The 20,123-nt window shown below is 38.8% G+C and overlaps 1 protein-coding gene and 1 long non-coding RNA gene across 3 annotated transcripts in view; one reads left to right on the top strand and one right to left on the bottom strand.

Moving 5' to 3' along the window:
- Positions 1 to 20,123, top strand: part of LOC129060042 (uncharacterized) — a 219,674-nt gene that overhangs the window by 136,695 nt on the left and 62,856 nt on the right. The window lies entirely within an intron of this gene.
- The window catches only part of HS3ST5 (heparan sulfate-glucosamine 3-sulfotransferase 5), a 181,200-nt gene that overhangs the window by 131,876 nt on the left and 29,201 nt on the right, over positions 1 to 20,123 (bottom strand). The gene's annotated exons all lie outside the window — the stretch shown is intronic.

Here is a 20,123-nt window from a genome sequence, read left to right on the forward strand (position 1 = left end):
CTGTCTCACTGTTGGGGTGTAAACTCTCAGACAACTAAGTCTAAGCAAGGTTTTAAAAACATTTGGTCTTTATTTTTTCAAGGTAACAAATGAACATGTCTTAAAGAGACAGAGCTACAGGGCTTATTATGGAAAACAGGAGCTCCCTGTCTCCTCCAACACCATTTTCAGCTCCCCAGAAGCAACTATTTGAAATTCTTCTAGCTGAATATTGTGGCATTTTTTATTATCTTTATTAATATCATGCTTTTATTACTTTCAAGTAGGTCTTGAAATTTTGGCTTTAGGCATTGATTATTGGTGTCACTCTTGGAGGAAAAGGCTTTCGTTCTTTTTTCACACTCTCCCTACACTTACCACGGAAGCACTTTCTGTCATCCTATTCTTTCAGTATAGTTGGGTCAGCAGTGATTATTATAGCTATTATTAATACAGTATTATTACCATGTAGTACCATCTCATCTGAGTCACATAGCATTAGGTTTTCTGTTAATTTCCCTCTTTTGGAGAAATATCTTAGAGCCTTCTGCCTGTTTCCATTCAAAACTAGCTGATGCACAGACGTCATCCTAGGATTCTCCATGCTTTCTCTTGGATTAAATCTCATGTTTCTTGATTCCTTAAATCATATATATTCTACTTGTTTTGTTGTTGTTTCTCTCCTGCTTGGTGAAGTACATCCTGTAAGGGCTTCTTGAGAAAGGGTGTATATAAGGTAAAATTTTCTGAATCTTATGTATATAAAAACATGATATTGTGAGATATGTCTACCCTCTGAAATGATCAATAATGCCATTTATTATAGATTTAGGTTAGAAATATTTTTTCTTCTGAATTTACCCTGTATTGCTACTGAGAAGTCTGACATGATTTGATACTTTATCCACTGTATGAAATCTGCATTTTTCCTCTAGAATTCGTTAAGATTTTTCTTTTTCCTTAGTGTTGTAAAATTTCCTAATAATAATGGTCTATTTTTATTCAGTGTGCTGGGCACTTCATGGTCCTCTCAGTTGGGAAGCTCTTGTTCTCTAATTCTGAGAATATTCCTTTGATGATTTTTCTCCTCCATTAAAAAAAATTCTCATACTGGAGAATTCTTATTATTCAGAAATAGGATCCTTGGACTAATTTTTAAAAATCTCTGCTATTTTCCATCTCTTTATTATTTTGCTATATTGGCTGGAAAAACTCCTCAACTATATCTTTACTTTTATCTTATATTTAGTTTTCCATTTCCTCTATTATAATTTTAATTTCCATGCATATTTTTCTTTTGTTTTCTGAATGTGCCTCTTTTATACCATACTCTTTTTCCGCTGAGGCAGTATCTTATCTCTTCACATAGTCTCTGTTTCCTGCAAGGTGTTTCTGTCTGGTTTTGTTTGTCAAATTAGATGCCTTCCTGAAGCATGTGTTGATCCAGTGTTATCTACTCATTTTTGAATAAAGAACTTGTGAGTGTGCAAGAAATGGGTCAATTGTGCTCTCATTCCAGGGTGATCTGGCTGGGCTGTTTCCTTAGGGAATCCCTGATCTTAGTATCCTTAGGTTTTTCATTTTGAACTGACCAAATTCCCCAAAGAAAACTGATTGACTATCCTTCCTCAAGAAATGTGATTGCCAGGATTCTCTAAGTCCAGTGAGGAAGAAAGCTGTGAGTCTCAACATTCTGTAGCTAAACTCTTAGTTAAATGCACTATTTTCAGGTTGGTACTTTGTTTACTCTTCCGCCTAATTATTCCAAGTTCATTGACTCTTGCTTTTCCCTAGTCATGGAACGAAACTTCAGTTTCCCAGCTACATGGAGGAGTGGGAGATGGGGGCTGTCTAGTTGCTCTTAATCAATCTTCCTGTTACTAAGCTTACCTTTGCTTCACAGTTCCAGAGACACACAGTGAGGCCATTTCCTGAGCTTTCTGGAAGTCCTTTGGTGGAAACTGGATTGCACCTGGACTTTCTCCACTTCTGGTTTTAGAATTCAACATTTTGGGGTTTCCAAAAATTCATTTCCATGATTACATCTGCTTTCCAGCTTAAATGATTTGTTGTTATTGTCTCCTAGTGCATGCATTTTGGCTTTACATGTGTGTGCCTTTTAAAAAAATAAACCCTTTTAAAAGTCATTTCACTGGGGGTTGGAAGGTAGTTAATGCACCATGACCACCTTGCTTATGATGACATCCTCAGAACAGAGTGTAGTGCCAAGGATTTAGAAGGTCCCTGATACATATTTGTCAATTGAGTGAAAGAATCATCACCATATATAATTCTTTTCATTCTCCTTATGTGAATAAGGTTTCACCAATTAAGCAAAGTCTCTGCATGGGTCCTATGTATATTTCTCCCAATATTAAGATATTACATATTCTTTGCTATCTTAACATAAAGCTCTGCATGGAGCTCTTGGTCTTTTAGAACTTCGCTATTGTGAAGATAACTTTTTGGCATGAATGTATCATCTAGACTGAAACAGAATACCAGACTCCAAAAATGACAAGAGCTTCTCTGGCTAATATTGCCATCTGTCCTGGTTTCCACTTAACATGTTTATTAGTTGTTTGAATAGATTCTTGGGTGGTGAAGGTCACTTTATTGTAGCCCTTTGAATACAGGGTCATCATGAATAACCTGAAACTGCAGCTGTGGCCAAAGAGAAAATGACTTCAACTGTTGACACACATCCTTGGTACAGACTTAATGGTGGTCTAATAATATTAAGTATAGAAAATATGGGACAAAGAAAAACATAGACTCACAAAAGGATCCCACTGCATATATCCTGACAGTTTTTCCTCTTATGGGAAGTTCTTCACAGTGTGTATTCCATGTATGTGTGTGCTCTCTCTCTCTCTCTTTTGATCTCTCTCCTTATTTTCAATTACAGAGTAATTACCATAAAATGAAAATATACTTAAATGTATAATTATTGTCACTTGATTCTGCCTTATTGGCTATTAACACAATACTATACAATTAGACTTTTAACTCTGCTTGAAGAAAAAACACATGAAAATAGGCCGCTTGCTTTATTAGAGAAATAGTTGAACAGGTAACTACAAACTATACTTATTTGTTCTGAAATAAATGTCACGTTACGGCCAGGGAAAGATGATATGAGAATCAAATTCTATGAGAAGCAGTGGTGAGGCAGGTAATTCCTAGGCTTTGAAAATGAAACAATGGATGCTGGCTAAGTGGCAGAGATTTTATCTTCATTTTTGTTTCAGCATTAAGTTGAGTGAGGATAATCCTCAGGCAAAGTCAAATATCCATGTCATCAGTGCCTTGCAGTGTCAGAAGCTGGGGCTTGACAGTTACTCTGGGTTGTGTGTGGAGGGAACTATTTTCTGAGGAAATGTTTGGCCCTGTCCACCGTGCTCCTCCTGGCCCACCTCCACTCTAGATTCTATTGACCATCTTTGAGGCAGACCGCTTGATTAGATTCCTTAGTTTCTGCAATCAAAATTTAACCCTATTTTTCATTTAATTGATCATGAAGACATATGTATCTCACCAACACAGGCATTTAAATTTCAGTTTCCTCCAAAGGTTGTTACCTTGAATTCTGTTGGCAAATTATTTCCCAAAGCCAAAGGTAACATATAAATTTTAATATTTTATAGAAACAGTTATCTGTTCTTTGAGAAAATATTTTTCTGTTACTAACTTTAAAATTGAATGTGTCATGCAATCCTTATATAAGAAACAATATAATGAAATTAAGCAACATAATGGATGTTATTTTGAACCAGGGTTTTAAAACATGGAGAAATGTTTTTCACAGGGTTTTCTATCACTTTCATTAAGTAGAGGGCATGGACTTATAAGAATTTTTGAAAGCATTTTTGTTGAGATTTAATGTATGCATATAGATTTCTGAGTAACTTGATGACGGTTGAGTGTTCTAAGCACTTTGCAAACAGAACTTATTTAATCTTCTTAATAACTATAAGATATAGATACCTATCATCCCATTTCACAGATTAGAGACAGAGAGGTATCTTTCTCAACATTACAAAACTGTTAAGAGGCAAGAGTACAAGGCCAAACCTGTCTATTTAAGGTGCATTCAACTTTGTTTTGTCTAGCTTTTTAAAATTTTATTTTAATCACCTCTTCCACCCAGGATTTTTTGAAGGAATTTGAATAATGATACATTCAAACTTTACAAAACAAGGCTTTGTCTTGTCAAAATTACAAGACAAGAGTGAACTGTCCTGTAATTCTAAAGTGTCAATTAAAAAGGCAAGACCCAGGAAAAAGCGTGGCACTCCATTTTGGAAAATTTAGAAGACTCAGAGGGAGGGCCACAGATTATTCAGCTAGAGACCTCAGAACTATACAATTTGGGGAAAATTGGTCTCAGAGTCATAGCTTCTACCCTAGGGGTATAAAGTAAAAAGAAAGAAGATACTGTAACGTCAGTCAAAATATATATAGATTACCACAGTTTCTCTGAAAGATGTCATATTACAAGCTTCTATGCAACAGAAAGTGATTTTACTATTTTCTCCAACTGCTATATCCATGCATTTCATAGAAGGTTATTATAATCTAAGTGTTTTTTTCATTTCTCCCACCTGCCCCCACCTTTTTAAAAGTTTAACTTAATCAGAGCATGGGTGTATATCTGTGGGATTTTTTTCTTCTTCTTCAGGTTCTGTCATGCTGTCATCACAGCAGTCTTTATCAAACCAGGACTAAGTGGTTAATATCCTGTTAACTCATTCATGGAGCACTTTCAATTAGCAAACTTCTATTAATCACTAATGGGTGGAACCCTGGAGATGAAAGCTACCTGCTTCATAAGCAGCACTGGTGGAAGGCAAACATATGAACAAACAACACAGACAGACAGACACACACACAGTGTTATGGGAGCTGAAGAAAAGAAAAGCTATAATTCTGCTTAGAAAAGTCAGGGAAGTCCTCATAGATGAGGTGATATATGAACCATATTTTGAAGGATATGTCGCAAGCCAAAAGACGGACCTGGTGAGTAAAGTTTATTATTGATAAAGAGAAAACCTCGCAGAACACAGAGTTTGGTGTGTTTGGGGACTACAATGGCTGTGGTAGAAGCCTGTACATGCAGCAGTGTCACATGAAGGTTAAGACACTAAACTCTGGCATCATTCTCCCTGGTATGAACCCTGGCACTTACCTTGAACAAATTCATTATTAATTTCTTTGTGCCCTAATTTCCTTATCTATATAATAGGAAAAGAAACAGTACCTAAACTGTAGGGTTTTTAAGGGTTAAATGAAATAGTACTGTAATGCCTGGCACATAATAAACACTTAAAAATGTTAACTATCAGTATTATTATCCCCAAAAGACAACTACTTTTTGAGTAATCAATATTACTATTATGAGTGAAATTTCCTCCACATGTGTCTTCACACTAACAATAAGCAATATTAGATTATGGTTATACATTCCTTTGGATAGGTACTCTCTTCTACAAATCAGAAATCTATCTCTGGGGGCAGCTTCCAAGTCATATATTCTGAATGATGTCTGAATAGCTGTTTCACAGCCCATCTAAGCATTCAGGTCTCCTAAATTATGAAGTAAGTTGATAAATGGGCCTATAAAAATAAGTGCAAGGAACATACCGTCACTAGGTACCTTATGTACATACTTTAAGAGGAGACATGTATTCATCAAGATACATCAAGTTTATCTTTTGAAGAGAAGAGAATCATATGGAAAGAAACAAGTTATCATTAGTGCTGGAAAACTCAGAAATCAATTCTCTAATTTCAACTGATTTGAACACAGATATCTTTTGCATTGAATAAATCTGGGCATTTGGATTCAAGAAAGACCTGAAGAAATTAATTTCCTAAAAGCTAGCTCCCTTTAGCTGAATAATATTAAATAATTATGATCACTTCGTAAATAAAAATAAAATTCTAAGCCCCCCTCCAACTGGATGAATGAACTGTTGGCCAAAGGGACATCAGAGAAACTCTGGAAACTGAGTTCCTGGCCATGACAGGATGGGAGGTCGGACACACTTTGTCACATTGTAGTCTCTTTGTTAACTGCCTTTAGGCTTTCTTATGTAAGGGCTAAACAGAAAGCAGCCCTTTCAAAAGACTCCACTGCTATTTCAACCAACTGCCTGATTGCTGGCCCTCCCTTTTGTGGTTTTGGCACAACAGCCAACCAGCATTTCTTCTTGATAAAGGAGCACTCACCATGGAGTGGTTTTGGCTAGTCTGTGGAGGATACACAGTGAGGGTTTTCGTGTCCCCTGCTTTACCCTTTGACATCAGAGTGTGGAAAATTCCACCCCTGGATCATGCTAATGCTGCCATTTTTAGAACATGGGTCCCATGGAGAGGCATGAAGCTCAGTTGCACATGGGCAGGTCTCTTCTTTCATGAATATTTATGACTCATCCTATAGTTTATTGAATATGTATATTTGGCCATCTCATTCAGCATAAATCCCTGTCCTATTTGTCCCACCCTCGAAGCAGTCTGTTTCTGGCGTCTGGCCAGAGGCCGTCCCTCCCAGCCTATCAGAATAGCCACCTTGCAGGCTGTAACTCTTTATGAGAAATAAGCTCTCCTTTCCACTTGTATGAACCTTGTCATTCTTCAGCTGACCTGCTTCAATAGATACCACTGAAAGATACAAAGAAAGTGGGCAGGACACATAACCTTGATGTTTAGACTCCACATTCCACCACTTTACATGAGAGTTTCAAGTCATTATTAAGTCCAGAGAGCAACTAAGGAACTGCTGTTTGGATGATGTCAGCAGATTTAGAGGGAGCTAGTTCCCCAGAGATGACCAAGTTCCACAGTCAAGAGATCTTTTCTAGTTTTCTAGGTCAGGCCATCTGAGAAAGGGAAAAATGATCATTTTGGTGAAGGGAAGTTGCAGCTAGAGGCAAATAAATCCTGTATACTGGAGAAAATGAGATATATGAATATGAGTCAAACTGAGGAGCTATAGAGAGACCAGACCCACTGCCCATGTCACTAAGCAGGTAAATGTGTGCATTCAGCTGTTGTAAGCCAATAAAGAGTGGCGAGATCAGGCTTGGAGTGTGCCTGCCGCAGTAAAGGAATGCAAATTTTAAAAAAATTGTTACAGCATTGCACAAGCCACACTAAATACACCTGTGTCCAGGACCAGGATTCTATGTGTTTTATAATCCTGTGGGCTCATGGCCTCTGGCCTATGCTGAGAGGGGAGAAATCACACTGTGGGGCAGAACTGATAATATCATTTGTTAATAAATATGCAACTAGGTAAATAAACGGAAGAAATATAATTTATAGTTGTATGTCCTCAGGAAGGATAAGAGTGAACTTCAGTTGGAGAGAGGAGAAAGGGGGAAACTGGTCAAGCAGGCATTTAGGGTGGGTCCTTGATCGAATTCTTTCAAACAAAAGAATAGCCTGAAAAATCAGCCTGCAGGCACAGATAAGGGAACTTGTACAGAGGGGCTTGCCTAAGACATGCCCTCAGTGGAAAATTCTGTCCCCTAATACATGCACAGTAAGGGGAGCAAAGCAATATGGAGTAACTCAAGCTAAGGGCCTGTATGCACACTAGGAGAACAGGAGTGGAGCTACCAGAAATTCGTGGCTTATGCAAATGAGATGCCCAGCCCTCCTCAGTTTCTTATAAAAGCCTTTGCGTTCAACTGTAAAAACAGCAACCCTCTTCTGGGCCCCCTCTCTATAACAGAGAGCTTTCTTCTTTCGCTTATTAAACTGTCACTCCAACCTCACCCTTTGTGTCCACACTTCTTAATTCTCTTGGTTGTGAGATGAAGAACTCCGGGTGGTACTTCACAACGAGACACTGCTACATTGTGGTGCATTGGCGAGACTGTAACAGTAAGATCTGCATTAAATCAGGGAAATTAGTATGGGGGTTTATATTCTGTAGCTTTGCCAGTTTGTTCTTAGGATTTTCTGTTTTGCCTATGAATTGGGGTGCAGGGAGACGGAGTTGAGCAAAAAAGCAAAAATATCTTTCCATACCTGTCCTTCCGCTGAGTGGGGCTTTTGTAAAAGAATGAGATATTACAACCTTATGGTAGGTTCTTTTAGCTTACTTAATTTCTTTGTGTTTACTCTTTGAAAGGGCAAACAGATAATGTACTGCCCAAATTCTAATGACATTACCAAATAAACAGGGAGCGGCCCTCGTGAAGTCTCCTCCCTTACTTGCCTAAAACTCAATTATTAGCATCATTGTAAGCACCTCTTAGCCAGACTGGAGCTCCACAAAAAAAAAAAAGACCTAAAATTCCATAGGAGTAGAGTCTTAGCCTAGGAAGTAAGAGTCACTTGATATGGAATTTAAAATGTGTGATGATAATAAGCTATATGATTATTTTTTGAAGTTACTGTTTTGTTTAATGTAGTTTTGAAAGATTTTGTTTTTAAAGGAGCGGATTTGGTGTCATTAGGAAGGAGAAACTAAAGTCCGGGCAAGTTTGTAAATGGAAAAAAAAATTAAACATTGGGTGAAAAGAGCAATGATTGAGGAAAGAATTTTGTTGAAGGGTAAAGAAGTAAAGATGCAGTGTTGTTTTTGGTAGCTGTTGCCTTGAAAAGACAAGATAGGTTTAGCTTCAGGATGGAGACAGCCCAAGGCCCCAGGGCTCCAACCAGTTGGTCAAGAACCAGCCATTTTTGGTTAAAATGAGAAGAGACCTCTCTATTCCATGGAACAGTGTTTTTTTTTTTTTTTTTTCTTTTCTTTTCTTTCTTTTTTTTTTTTTTTTGTTGTTTTTAATGAGTACTATATTTTTTGAATAGACAAATAAATGAATGAACTGCCACAAAATCACTTACCAAGTTCTGGCACATATTTGGTCCTGTTCAAGACTGTATTTCTGTATTATTGATATTTGTTTGTTTTGTTGTCAGTCAAATACAAATTTAATAACTGCACCTTAAAAACATTTTAATATCTCTTAGGTTATGATGGCTTCCCATATACTGTACAATAATTCATTGTAGTCTAAAACGTTTTCCAACTATTCTTACACATTTATCCTCTCGCTGAATTTTATAATCACTTGTTAAATTTAAAAAATCTCATTGTATATATATTTATTTTAATTTCCATTTTTGGGGGAGGAGCCAAGATGGCCGAATAGGAACAGCTCTGGTCTACAGCTCCCAGCGCGAGCCACGCAGAAGACGGGTGATTTCTGCATTTCCATCTGAGGTACCGTGTTCATCTCACTAGGAAGTGCCAGACAGTGGGCGCAGGTCAGTGGGTGAGTGCACCGTGCGCCAGCCGAAGCAGGGGCGAGGCACTGCCTCACTCGGGAAGCGCAAGGGGTCAGGGAGTTCCCCTTCCAGGGGTGACAGACAGCATTTGGAAAATCGCGCCACTCCCACCCAAATACTGTGCTTTTCCGACGGGCTTAGGAAACGGTGCCTCAGGAGAGTATAGCCCGCACCTGGCTCAGAGGGTCCTACGCCCACGGAGTCTCGCTGATTGCTAGCACAGCAGTCTGAGATCAAACAGCAAGTCGGCAGCAAGGCTGGGGGAGGGGCGCCCGCCATTGCCCAGGCTCGCTTAGGTAAACAAAGCAGCCTGGAAGCTTGAACTGGGTGGAGCCCACCACAGCTCAAGGAGGCCTGCCTGCCTCTGTAGGCTCCATCTCTGGGGGCAGGGCACAGACAAACAAAAAGACAGCAGTAACCTCTGCAGACTTAAATGTCCCTGTCTGACAGCTGTGAGGAGAGCAGTGGTTCTCCCAGCACGCAGCTGGAGATCTGAGAACGGGCTGACTGCCTCCTCAAGTGGGTCCCTGACCCCTGACCCCCGAGCAGCCTAACTGGGAGGCACCCCCCAGCAGGGGCAGACTGACACCTCACACGGCCGGCCAGGTACTCCAACAGACCTGCAGCTGAGGGTTCTGTCTGTTAGAAGGAAAACTAACAGAAAGGACATCCACACCAAAAACCCATCTGTACATCACCATCATCAAAGACCAAAAGTAGATAAAACCACAAAGATGGGGAAAAAACAGAGCAGAAAAACTGGAAACTCTAAAAACCAGAGTACCTCTCCTCCTCCAAAGGAACGCAGTTCCTCACCAGCAACAGAACAAAGCTGGACGGAGAATGACTTTGACGAGCTGAGAGAAGAAGGCTTCAGACGATCAAATTACTCTGAGCTACGGGAGGATATTCAAACCAAAGGCAAAGAAGTTGAAAACTTTGAAAAAAATTTAGAAGAATGTATAACTAGAATAACCAATACAGAGAAGTGCTTAAAGGAGCTGATGGAGCTGAAAACCAAGGCTCGAGAACTACGTGAAGAATGCAGAAGCCTCAGGAGCCGATGCGATCAAATGGAAGAAAGGGTATCAGCCCTGGAAGATGAAATGAATGAAATGAAGCGAGAAGGGAAGTTTAGAGAAAAAAGAATAAAAAGAAACGAGCAAAGCCTCCAAGAAATGTGGGACTATGTGAAAAGACCAAATCTACGTCTGATTGGTGTACCTGAAAGTGACGGGGAGAATGGAAACAAGGTGGAAAACACTCTGCAGGATATTATCCAGGAGAACTTCCCCAATCTAGCAAGGCAGGCCAACATTCAGATTCAGGAAATACAGAGAACGCCATAAAGATACTCCTCGAGAAGAGCAACTCCAAGACACATAATCGTCAGATTCACCAAAGTTGAAATGAAGGAAAAAATGTTAAGGGCAGCCAGAGAGAAAGGTCGGGTTACCATCAAAGGGAAGCCCATCAGACTAACAGCGGATCTCTCGGCAGAAACCCTACAAGCCAGAAGAGAGTGGGGGCCAATATTCAACATTCTTAAAGAAAAGAATTTTCAACCCAGAATTTCATATCCTGCCAAACTAAGCTTCATAAGTGAAGGAGAAATAAAATACTTTACAGACAAGCAAATGCTGAGAGATTTTGTCACCACCAGGCCTGCCCTAAAAGAGCTCCTGAAGGAAGCGCTAAACATGGAAAGGCACAACTGGTACCAGCCACTGCAAAATCATACCGAAATGTAAAGACCATTGAGACTAGGAAGAGACTGCATCAACTAATGAGCAAAATATCCAGCTAACATCATAATGACAGGATCAAATTCACACATAACAATATTAACTTTAAATGTAAATGGACTAAATGCTCCAATTAAAAGACACAGACTGGCAAATTGGATAAAGACTCAAGACCCATCAGTGTGCTGTATTCAGGAAACCCATCTCACGTGCAGAGACACACATAGGCTCAAAATAAAAGGATGGAGGAAGATCTACCAAGCAAGTGGAAAACAAAAAAAGGCAGGGGTTGCAATCCTAGTCTCTGATAAAACAGACTTTAAAGCAACAAAGATCAAAAGAGACAAAGAAGGCCATTACATAATGGTAAAGGGATTAATTCAACAGGAAGAGCTAACTATCCTAAATATATATGCACCCAATACAGGAGCACCCAGATTCATAAAGCAAGTCCTGAGTGACCTACAAAGAGACTTAGACTCCCACACATTAATAATGGGAGACTTTAACACCCCACTGTCAACATTAGACAGATCAACGAGACAGAAAGTCAACAAGGATACCCAGGAATTGAACTCAGCTCTGCACCAAGCGGACCTAATAGACATCTACAGAACTCTACACCCCAAATCAACAGAATATACATTTTTTTCAGCACCACACCACACCTATTCCAAAATTGACCATATACTTGGAAGTAAAGCTCTCCTCAATAAATGTAAAAGAACAGAAATTGTAACAAACTGTCTCTCAGATCACAGTGCAATCAAGCTAGAACTCAGGATTAAGAATCTCACTCAAAACCGCTCAACTACGTGGAAACTGAACAACCTGCTCCTGAATGACTACTGGGTACATAATGAAATGAAGGCAGAAATAAAGATGTTCTTTGAAACCAACGAGAACCAAGACACAACATACCAGAATCTCTGGGATGCATTCAAAGCAGTGTGTAGAGGGAAATTTATAGCACTAAATGCCCACAAGAGAAAGCAGGAAAGATCCAAAATTGACACCCTAACATCACAATTAAAAGAACTAGAAAAGCAAGAGCAAACACATTCAAAAGCTAGCAGAAGGCAAGAAAGAACTAAAATCAGAGCAGAACTGAAGGAAATAGAGACACAAAAAACCCTTCAAAAAATCAATGAATCCAGGAGCTGGTTTTTTGAAAGGATCAACAAAATTGATAGACCGCTAGCAAGATTAATAAAGAAAAAAAGAGAGAAGAATCAAATAGATGCAATAAAAAATGATAAAGGGGATATCACCACTGATCCCACAGAAATACAAACTACCATCAGAGAATATTACAAACACCTCTATGCAAATAAACTAGAAAATCTAGAAGAAATGGATAAATTCCTCAACACATACACCCTCCCAAGACTAAACCAAGAAGAAGTTGAATCTCTGAATAGACCAATAACAGGAGCTGAAATTGTGGCAATAATCAATAGCTTACCAACCAAAAAAAGTCCAGGACCAGATGGGTTCACAGCCGAATTCTACCAGAGGTACAAGGAGGAGCTGGTACCATTCCTTCTGAAACTATTCCAATCAATAGAAAAAGAGGGAATCCTCCCTAACTCATTTTATGAGGCCAGCATCATCCTGATACCAAAGCCTGGCAGAGACACAACAAAAAAAGAGAATTTTAGACCAATATCCTTGATGAACATTGATGCAAAAATCCTCAATAAAATACTGGCAAACAGAATCCAGCAGCACATCAAAAAGCTTATCCACCATGATCAAGTGGGCTTCATCCCTGGGATGCAAGGCTGGTTCAATATACGCAAATCAATAAATGTAATCCAGCATATAAACAGAACCAAAGACAAAAACCACATGATTATCTCAATAGATGCAGAAAAGGCCTTTGACAAAATTCAACAACCTTCATGCTAAAAACTCTCAATAAATTAGGAATTGATGTGACGTATCTCAAAATAATAAGAGCTATTTATGACAAACCCACAGCCAATATCATACTGAATGGGCAAAAACTGGAAGCATTCCCTTTGAAAACTGGCACAAGACAGGGATGCCCTCTCTCGCCACTTCTATTCAACATAGTGTTGGAAGTTCTGGCCAGGGCAATTAGGCAGGAGAAGGAAATCAAGGGTATTCAATTAGGAAAAGAGGAAGTCAAATTGTCCCTGTTTGCAGATGACATGATAGTATATCTAGAAAACCCCATTGTCTCAGCCCAAAATCTCCTTAAGCTGATAAGCAACTTCAGCAAAGCCTCAGGATACAAAATCAATGTGCAAAAATCACAAGCATTCTTATACATCAATAACAGACAAACAGAGAGCCAAATCATGAGTGAACTCCCATTCACAATTGCTTCAAAGAGAATAAAATACCTAGGAATCCAACTTACAAGGGATGTGAAAGACCTCTTCAAGGAGAACTACAAACCACTGCTCAGTGAAATAAAAGAGGATACAAACAAATGGAAGAACATTCCATGCTCATGGGTAGGAAGAATCAATATCGTGAAAATGGCCATCCTTCCCAAGGTAATTTACAGATTCAATGCCATCCCCATCAAGCTACCAAAGACTTTCTTCACAGAATTGGAAAAAACTACTTTAAAGTTCATATGGAACCAAAAAAGAGCCCGCATCGCCAAGTCAATCCTAAGCCAAAAGAACAAAGCTGGAGGCATCACACTACCTGACTTCAAACTATACTACAAGGCTACAGTAACCAAAACAGCATGGTACTGGTACCAAAACAGAGATATAGATCAATGGAACAGAACAGAGCCGTCAGAAATAATGCCACATATCTACAAGTATCTCATCTTTGACAAACCTGAGAAAAACAAGAAATGGGGAAAGGATTCCCTATTTAATAAATGGTGCTGGGAAAACTGGCTAGCCATATGTAGAAAGCTGAAACTGGATCCCTTCCTTACACCTTATACAAAAATCAATTCAAGATGGATTAAAGACTTAAATGTTAGACCTAAAACCATAAAAACCCTAGAAGAAAACCTAGGCATTACCATTCAGGACATAGGCATGGGCAAGGACTTCATGTCTAAAACACCAAAAGCAATGGCAACAAAAGCCAAAATTGACAAATAGGATCTAATTAAACTAAAGAGCTTCTGCACAGCAAAGGAAACTACCATCAGAGTGAACAGGCAACCTACAAAATGGGAGAAAATTTTCGCAACCTACTCATCTGACAAAGGGCTAATATCCAGAATCTACAATGAACTCCAACAAATTTACAAGAAAAAAACAAACAACCCCATCAAAAAGTGGGTGAAGGACATGAACAGACACTTCTCAAAAGAAGACATTTATGCAGCCAAAAAACACATGAAAAAATGCTCACCATCACTGGCCATCAGAGAAATGCAAATCAAAACCACAATGAGATACCATCTCACACCAGTTAGAATGGCAATCATTAAAAAGTCAGGAAACAACAGGTGCTGGAGAGGATGTGGAGAAATAGGAACACTTTTACACTGTTGGTGGGACTGTAAACTAGTTCAACCCTTGTGGAAGTCAGTGTGGCGACTCCTCAGGGATCTAGAACTAGAAATTCCATTCGACCCAGGCATCCCATTACTGGGTATATACCCAAAGGACTATAAATCATGCTGCTATAAAGACACATGCACACGTATGTTTATTGCGGCATTATTCACAATAGCAAAGACTTGGAACCAACCCAAATGTCCAACAATGATAGACTGGATTAAGAAAATGTGGCACATATACACCATGGAATACTATGCAGCCATAAAAAATGATGAGTTCATGTCCTTTGTAGGGACATGGATGAAATTGGAAATCATCATTCTCAGTAAACTATCGCAAGAACAAAAAACCAAACACCGCATATTCTCACTCATAGGTGGGAATTGAACAATGAGAACACATGGACACAGGAAGGGGAACATCACACTTCGGGGACTGTTGTGGGGTGGGGGGAGGGGGGAGGGATAGCATTGGGAGATATACCTAATGCTAGATGACGAGTTGGTGGGTGCAGCGCACCAGCATGGCACATGTATACATATGTAACTTACCTGCACATTGGGCACATGTACCATAAAACCTAAAGTATAATAATAATAATAATAAAAGAAAAAAAAAAAAGAAAAAAAAATTTCCATTTTTATTTAGATTCTGGGGTAGATATGCAGGTTTGTTACAAGAGTATATTGTATAATGCTGAGGTTTGGACTTCTATTGATCCCAACACTTCGACAGTGAATATAGTACCCAACAGGAAGTTTTTCAGCCTTTGCCCACTCCCTCCCTCCCTCCTTTTGGAGTCCTCAGTGTCTACTGTTCCCATCTTTGTTTGTGTGTACTCAAGATTTAGCTTCCACTTATAAATGAGAATATGTGATATTTGGTTTTATATTTCTGTGTTAATTTGCTTGGGATAATGGCCTCCAGCTGTCTCTATGTTGCTGCAAAGGACATTATTTCAAAAAAGTAAAAATGCCAGCTCCTTTAGATGAGAAAAAACCAGCACAAGAACTCCAGCAATTCAAAAAGTCAGAGTGTTTTGTTACCTCCAAAGGATCACACTAGCTCCCTAGCAATGGATCCTAACCAGATTGAAATGTCTGAGTTGATGGACATGGAATTCAGAATCTGGATGGCAAGGAAGCTCAAGGAGATCCAAGAGAAAGTTGAAATCCAATCCAAGGAAGCCAGAAAAGTGATCCACGATTTGAAAGATAACATAGCCATATTAAGAAAGAAGCAAATTGAACTTTTGGAATTGAAAAGTTCACTAGAGGAATTTCAAAATACAGTTGGAAGCCTTACCAACAGACTAGACCAAGCAGAAGAAAGAATTTCAGAGCTCAAAGACTGATCCTTCAAATCAACCCAGTCAGACAAAAATAAAGAAAAAGCAATCTTTAAAAAATGAACGAAGCCTTCGAGATATATGGGATTATATAAAGTAACCAAATCTATGACTCTGGCATTCTGGAGACAGAAGAGAGAGTAAGCAACTTGGAAAACATATTTGACAATATAATCAATGAAAATGTTCCCAGTTTTGCCAGAGAGGTCAACATGGAAATACAAGAAACAGAGAACCCCTGTGAGATACTATACAATTCGATCATTCCCCAGGCACACAGTCATCAGAATTTCCAAGATCAACCCAAAGGAACAATCAGAGTTAATGCAGAAAAATAGGGAATAGGTTTAAGGTGCAATTAGCACCTTCTGTTCTACACATCGGCAGAGCTGACACAGAAAGTGATTCACCAGGTTGTATGAAGAAATTCTGAGAAAACTCTGTAAATTCACAAAATTCAATGTACAATTAAATAAACTAAAGGAATAATTGTGCATAGTTGGAAGCATTCTATACTGATTGTGGACTTTACTTTGTAAATCATGTGGTTGTAAGTAGAAATGAGAGATTAATGGAAATATCTGCTACTTAGTACAGGTTTTTTTTTTAAATAAATGCATTAGATAATCATAGGTTGTATGCCTAATTCTCATGATGACCAAACATCTGTTTATGACATATACACACATACCTCTATTCCCGGGTGTAGCTACCTAGAGACTCAGTGCCCTTGAGCAGTGAATTGGCCTATAAAAGCTTATTTTTAGAATCACAAACATTTTACAAACTTAAAATATCACATATGATTTCCAAATAGATACCAAGGCACTTCCAAGACACAGGGCAACTGTCTAGAAGTAGAACTGAGGGAATAGTGGTAGGGGTAAAAATATGAAAGTCATAAAATATTGATGCCATTATTATGAAAGTGATAAAATAGAAATATAGAACGTTTATGTTTTAACCAAATATAAAACTAGAGACATTAAAATAGCATACCATGCACCAAAATAAACAGGGAAAACAAGAAACTACAAATTTGACTGCAAAAATGACTTGTTTTTATGGCCATAAAGGATGCCGGCACAGGATAATGTACTGGAACAAAATAAATACTCTGCTCTTTCTGGAATTAGGTCTCTGTTTGGTCAATGTGGCATTTTCCAGTGTGTGAATTTGTGGAATATTGTTCCTATGAAATGCTCCATTAAAAAAAAAATTCTATGCTCAAATAAGTTTGAGAAATGTTGCAAAACATATTTCTCCTTTGGTATTTGATAATGCACACAAGCACATTAAGAGCTCTGAGAAGTCCTATAGTAAAAAATTTTTGTATAGTAAAAAAATGTTTATCTTATTTTACAACCAGAGTTAACTATTGTAAGGCCAAATAAAAATTAAAAATAAGAGTCAGAATCTTCCTGTTGAAAATAAGGGAAGAGATACTTTTCTCCCCCCCCCCTTTTTTTTTTTAAAGAACATCTACTTTAGAAAATTTACCATTGTATTAATAAATAATAAATACTTTCTTCTTTTTAAAAAATGTCTATAAACCTTTTGAGAGCTAGATAGGCCTTTTGTCAGCTTTATGTCTCAAAAATGTTTTTCTTAAGGACATGAGAGTCATCTTTTTGAAATGCAAACACCAAAAAAGATAGCACCTCTATCTTCCAGTTTTCTGGCAAAGTAGCTTAACTTCAATTGGCGCCTTGCTCCAATTTGCAAAGCTACCTCCTGTTGTAAAGATATGAGGTTTGGGCAGGGCACGGTGGCTCACGCCTGTGTTCCCAGCACTTTGGGAGGCTGGCGGGGGTGGGGCAGATCACCTGAGGTCAGGAGTTTGAGACCAGCCTGACCAACACGGTGAAACCCCATCTCTACTAAAACAAAATTAGCTGGGCCTGGTAGCAAGTGCCTGTAATCCCAGCTACTTGGGATGCTGAGGCAGGAGAATCCCTTGAACCCTGGAGGTGGAGGTTGCAGTGAGCTGAGATTGCACCATTGCACTCCAGCTTGGGCAACAGGAGTGAAACTTCATCTAACAACAAAAACAAAAACAAAATGAGGTTTGTTTTTCCTCTGGTTAAAGACAATAAGCAAACACAGATGATCATCCCATAGTGTCACACTATGTGTGACAAAAGGTGTTAGCAAGTCCTCTCATTTGAGAACTAGTTATTGTTTATTTTGAAAACATGTATATAATGGGTTTGTAAGTGCTCGGCTATACAAGGTGGTGAGATTCCTTTTTGTCTTTGAAATATCTTAGTGGATATCACAGTTAATTGCCTGTGACGAGCATCACATTTTGGTTTAATGCATATTCAATAATAAAAGTACTTTCTTGTTCTATACCTTTGTGGAGGGGATTTCTGGGTTGGGAAAAGATTTAATTTTAATTTTTCTTTCCAAATACTATACATGTTTGAGCTCCCCCAGCCCCCAGCCCCCCCACACATGCCTTTTTGCAAACACCAATTAAAACTGTGCACATTTTGAGAAACAATGATTTATAGTATTCTATTTAAGATTTTATAAGATGGCTTCAAATATTTTTAAGATTCCAATTATCTTAAGAATGAGAATTAAGAAAATTTGACTGAAAAAGCGACAAAATAACAAGTTTCTTTAGGCATGCAAGCAATATTTCTCATTTGCGCTTCCTCATCAGCACCTCAGAGAACGCACAAAAAATGATTCATCAATTCTCTCAAGGATGCTCCATAATCAGTACTATTTTGTACATATAAGATATAACTTAATTTATTACATACAAGAGATGTTTTAAGGCAAGCGGGCTTAATTCTCTTGTGAAACTCCAGCTGAGAAGACTGGCTGATCATCAGCTCCTCTACGAATAGAGCAGTCTATAAGCTGATGACAATTCTTCTGAACTTTGGACTCTTACATGCAATTGCTGACTTTACATTTCCACTTGGATGTCTAATAAAAATCCCAGCTTGATATGTCCAGTACTAAATTTGATCTTTCTCCATAAACCTGCTCCTCAAACTGTCTCCTCTATTTCACTTGATGGCAACTCAATTCTTCTAGTTGACAGGTACAAAAACCTTGGAGTCATCCTTGACCTCTCTTTTTTACCTATAGTAAAGAAATCTTGCTGGCTCTACCTTCTAAACATGTCTAGAACTGGCCACTCCTCATCTCCTCTGCTATCACTCAAGAGTGAGAAACCATCATCTCCTACTTGTTATCCCAATAGTCGTTTACTAGTCTCCCTGCTTTTACCATTGGTCCCTCTCTTGTCCTGCCATCTTTAGAAGGGCAGTCAAACTGTTCTCTTAATAGTTCTCTCTCTGACCTCATCCAGGCACACTCTCTTCCTTGCTGTTCATATACGCTAGGCACCTTTCACCTTAGGGTCACTGCTCCCTCTGTGATATTCCCCCACATGGCTGCATTCCTCACGTTCTTCAAGACTTTGTCTAAATGTCAGCTTCTCAATGAGGCTGTATTGGTCCGTTCTCAGGCTGCTAATAAAGACATACCTGAGACTGGGTAATTTATAAAGGAAAGAGGTTTATTTATAAAGGTAATTTATAAAGGAAAGAGGTAATTTATAAAGGAAAGACTCACAGTTCAGCATGGCTGGGGAGACCTCAGGAAACTTACAATCACGGCGGAAGGGGAAGCAAACATGTCCTCTTTACATGGTGGCAGCAAGAGGTGCTGAGCAAAAGGGAGAAGAGCCCCTTACAAAACCATCAGATCTGTGAGAAATCACTCACTGTCACAAGAATAGCAGCATGGGGGGAACTGCCCCCATGATTCAATTACCTCCCACCGGGTTTCTCCCATGACACATGGGGTTTATGAGAACTACAATTCAAGATGAGATTTGAGTGGGGACACAGCCAAATCACATCAGAGGCTATCTTGACCACCCTATTTAAAACTGCAACCTCTACAAAAAAGTTTAAAAAAAAATTTCAAAAGGCCGGGCAAAATGAGTCACACCTGTAATCCTAGCACTTTGAGAGGTTGAGGAGCAGGGTTGCTTGAGACCAGGTGTTTGACACCAGCCTGGGCAACATAGCCAAGACCTCGTCTCTATAAAAAATTTTAAAAAATCCTGCAACCCCATTCTCCAATCCTTGGTCCTCCTGACCCCACTTATCCTGCTGCTTTCCTCCCATTGTACTGTTTTCTAATATACTAATTAATTTTCCTGTTGTATTTATTGCTATTTTCTGAGTATCTTCTCCCCTCCCCTCTAAAATA

This window comes from Pongo abelii, chromosome 5 (genome assembly GCF_028885655.2).
Source record: "Pongo abelii isolate AG06213 chromosome 5, NHGRI_mPonAbe1-v2.0_pri, whole genome shotgun sequence".
Lineage (NCBI taxonomy): Eukaryota > Metazoa > Chordata > Mammalia > Primates > Hominidae > Pongo > Pongo abelii.